General features: G+C 52.8%; 1 protein-coding gene across 1 annotated transcript in view; it reads right to left on the bottom strand.

The window, feature by feature from the left end:
* Positions 1 to 3,106, bottom strand: part of RHBDL2 (rhomboid like 2) — a 66,631-nt gene extending 63,525 nt beyond the window's left edge. The window contains exon 1 of the mRNA XM_013005384.2: positions 3,028 to 3,106. The gene's annotated coding sequence lies outside the window, so the exon portion shown is untranslated. The remainder of the gene's footprint in view (positions 1 to 3,027) is intronic.
* Positions 3,107 to 3,822: the final 716 nt, after the last annotated feature.

Here is a 3,822-nt window from a genome sequence, read left to right as displayed (position 1 = left end):
GGCACCTGATTTCCATGACAAATGTGGTAATGCTGTTTTAGCCAGGGGAGCGGCTTGCTGTATGCTGCATGGACATATACAGCAGCACAAATTGGAGTCGAATGGAACCTGTCCCCTGTAGACAGAGTCACCCCAAAGGAATGGAGAGATTAGAAATCAAAGCAGCTGGTGGTGTAATACTGAATTGTTTCGAAATCAACTTTGAAATTGATTCAAGTAAATGCACCACATATGCAGTAACATATGGCATTATTGAAGAAATAAAATGCATTTGAAACTGAAAAAAAAAAGAAAGGAAGTACAAGGGGCTGCAAGTTAGAAAGCTGGATAACCTTGGATTTGCTCCAAATTATACAAATGAAAATCATCCAGTCCTTGTGTTAGGAGGAACAGATGAACTGGGATCCAGGGCATAGCTGAGGACAACCTACTCAGAGATCAGGCCCTTCGAGTTCGAGTTCGAACACCCTAAGATGTTTCTGATCCAGACACTAAAAAGAAAGTCTGGTAAGAGCCTGGAAACCTTGATGGTATCAAGCCTCCTACTTACAAGCAGCCACCCTTCGAAATTGCCCATCAGGTGTTATCATCCCTTTTGCTAAATCCCTTCACTGGGGACCTAGGGCCCAGGGGATAAAGTACTCCTTTCCTGCCATTTCCTCTATACACCCCGCATACACTCCAACCGCTCTGAGTCCCAATCAGTTCCCAATTCCACTGCACCTTGTCATGAGCTCCATCCTCTGCTAGGACACCTTCCCTCCCTAACTTGTTCCCCTAGAGAAGTCTTAACACCCCTGCAAGACTGTCCTTCACACTCTGTAAAGCCTTATGGAGCCTTGTGCTATCACTCAGGAGACACTGGAGCATCCGGCAGACATAGTTGAAGAGCCCCCCTGAGTTTTCTCAGTAACCTCTGCTCATATCTAGGGAACCAATGGCGTCTTTGAATTGCAACTGCCTCCATGAGGCTGTGAGCATCCTGAGATTGGCCCTGGGTTTTTAATTCACCTTTGGATTCCGATTACCCAGCCCATGGAATGCATCGATCTTTTTATTTGGGGGCGGGGGATCACTTTGGAGGGGGGGCTGGATTCATTTCCTTACCAAGGATTCATCTAACATCTCTGTTTCAGGATTCTTATAAGGTGCTGGTCCAATTTTACAATTGGAAACCACCAGACATGATCCTCAGCAGCTTCATGGGCCAAACAGGGGTATTTAATTGAATGAATGACGTGTGAATGAATAAATGAACAGCTGCTGTCTAGTTTGTTGAGAGAGATCATAGGGGTCTAGAGACTAACTGGTCCAGATCGGAATCTTAATACAGGACTTATTAAGCATGGGACCTTAGCACCAGTCCCTCAACCAGTCTGTATCTTCATTTCCTCATTTGTGAAACAGAGATCATAAGAATGATAGTTTCATAACAGGATTATGACTAAACAAGATGATGTATTTAAAAGCTGTTAGTAAATGATTGAACTATTGCGTTGTATGAGATATGGATTATGTGCCAATAAAACTGTTGTTTCAACAACAACAAAAAAGGATTAGTGGGGGTCAAGCAGAGTTGGTCTCAGAAACTGGTAGTTCCCACCTCTGACTCAGGGTGAGAACATGTGCCAATTCAGACACACAGCAGGAGAGCTTCCAAACCTGTGGTAGCAGCCCTGGTGCTGGCTGTCTTACCACAAGCCAAAGCAGACACCTTCCCTGTCAGCTGCAGCGCTCCCCAGCCACGGCCTCCCTCTCTCTTCACCACCGCCCCCTTCACTGCCCAGTCCTGTATGTTTACTGCCGGCGCCTTTCAAGGCCAGGGGTGTGGTACCAATCTTTATCTGTCGATGGAGTGGGCTGAGGAAGGAGGGGCCATGGTGCAAGGGGGCTAAAGAAGAACACAGTCCCTTACTGAGGACCCACTATGTGCCTGGCAAGGAATCCTAAGAGCGCAGTGGGCCAGGCACTGGCTGCTAACCTCAAAGTCTGTGGCTCAAACCCATCAGCCACTCCTAGGGAGAACGATGAGGCTGCCTGCGCCCGCAAAGATGTGGTCTCAAATGCTCTTTCCGGTTGCTATGAGTCAGAATCGCCTGGATGGCAGCGGGTTTAGGCTCTTGGCTATGTGCTTGGTGCTTGATATGCATCATCTCATGCCCTCTTCCTAGCAATGCTATTTTACAGACGAGGAAACCAAGGTTCCAGAAGTAAACACGAGAGGTGGGATATGAATTTTAAGTTTCTCGACGACCCCAAAATGATTTCCTACTGCCACACCACCTGCCAGTGTGACAACTCAACTCCTGCCATCGAGCCAAGGCAGACCCACACGGACCCCGGGTAGAGAGAGGACCATTAAACATCTGGTGAATACGTTTCCATTTTCTGTCTTCCCTGTAAGGGCAGACATTGTGTCTCCACCTTCCTGGGAATCAATTAAGGCTCAAATGAGGACAATAAACAAATGACTAATAAGTGGGTGAAAGAACGAATCCCTTTTGCTACTTATACCAGGAAGGAGGAAACAACTTTGGAGGTGCCACCCCTCAGTTAGAAGCTGGGAGACAGAAGTTCCCCCAAGGAGGGCCAGGAGCTGCTCCATTTGAAAGTGGAAAAAAATGGGAAAAGTGTTTGGAGGGTAGGGGTGGGGGTAAAGGGTAATGCGTGATGGTGGGCGATCGGGCCAATGATTGACAAGAGGAGGGAGGAGGCATGGCATTACCTGCTTCTCCAGCTAAGTCCCTGGGGCGGAAAGCCAGTGACAGCCCCCTCGCCCTGGGCTCAATCCGCTGCCAACTTTTTCAATGGAAGGTGCATGAGCCTCAAGTGACTGCTTCAAGAGACGACTCCGGAAGGGAGGTGACGAAGGAAGCGCCCCAACTCCACGCCCACCCCACCCCCCACGCCTCCCGCCCCCTTTCAGCCCCAGCCGGAGCCTCGGGCTCTTGGGTGGGCGCTCCCTGCTGCCACCGCCTCCCCTCACTCCCCCACGTCGCGACGGCTGCCCCCCGCCCCGCCCTGTACCTTGGGGATGGGGGGCGGGGGGTGTCCCCCGGCTGAACAGACTGGTCCGGTGGTCGTGCGGTTCCGGGCCAAGGGGCCACCTTTGCTGCCCTGCAGCTCGCGCCCTGCCAGGAAGCCGGTCCTGGTCCCTCCCCGCACAGACATCGCCGGGACAGGTTCGTCCCCGCCCGGCCGGGGGAGGGAGCCCCAGGAAATCCCCTCCCAGCCTCGCGGCGGCGCGGCCGGGAAGCCGGCTCTCGGCTCACTCCCGGGCCGGCCCTGGACGGAGGAGTCCGCCCGCTCCGTGCCTGGGGCTGAGCCGGTGCCCGCGACAGCCTCTCTGCTGGACTCCAGGCCGGCGCCAAGTCCTGTCCTCTCGCTTTAGGACTGTCCCCGGCCGTCGGCGCGACCGCCTGCCGTCCACCTTTTGCAATGGGCTCTGTGCCCCTGGAGTGGGGGTCGGCTCCCAAAAGCCAGCCCTGGAGACTGGCCATGGACGGATGGATGGATGGGGGTGACCACAAGCCCTCACAGGGCAGACCCAGGAGCTCCATCCACCAAACTGGTTGTACGTTGGCCTCGGATAAAGTCAGCTTGCCAGGGCTTGATCATTCATTCAGTGCATTTAGAGAGTAACTCGTCTTGTGCTAGGTTCTGAGGATAATAAAGTGAATTCACTTGGTCCCTACCCACACGCTCTACTGGGGGGAGGGGGGGCGCGGGGAGGTAAGAATTGCTTACAGGAGCAGACACCAAGGAGGAGGCTGCCCCTGGTGCGGAGAGTCCTGGAAAGGCTCTTCAAGAAGATGACCGATG

Source organism: Echinops telfairi, unplaced genomic scaffold (genome assembly GCF_000313985.2).
Source record: "Echinops telfairi isolate 266 unplaced genomic scaffold, ASM31398v2 ScPeMD7_7457;HRSCAF=8495, whole genome shotgun sequence".
In the NCBI taxonomy this organism is placed as follows: Eukaryota; Metazoa; Chordata; class Mammalia; order Afrosoricida; family Tenrecidae; genus Echinops; species Echinops telfairi.
Note: the sequence above shows the minus strand (reverse complement) of the source record. Positions and strands in the feature narration are given on the sequence as shown.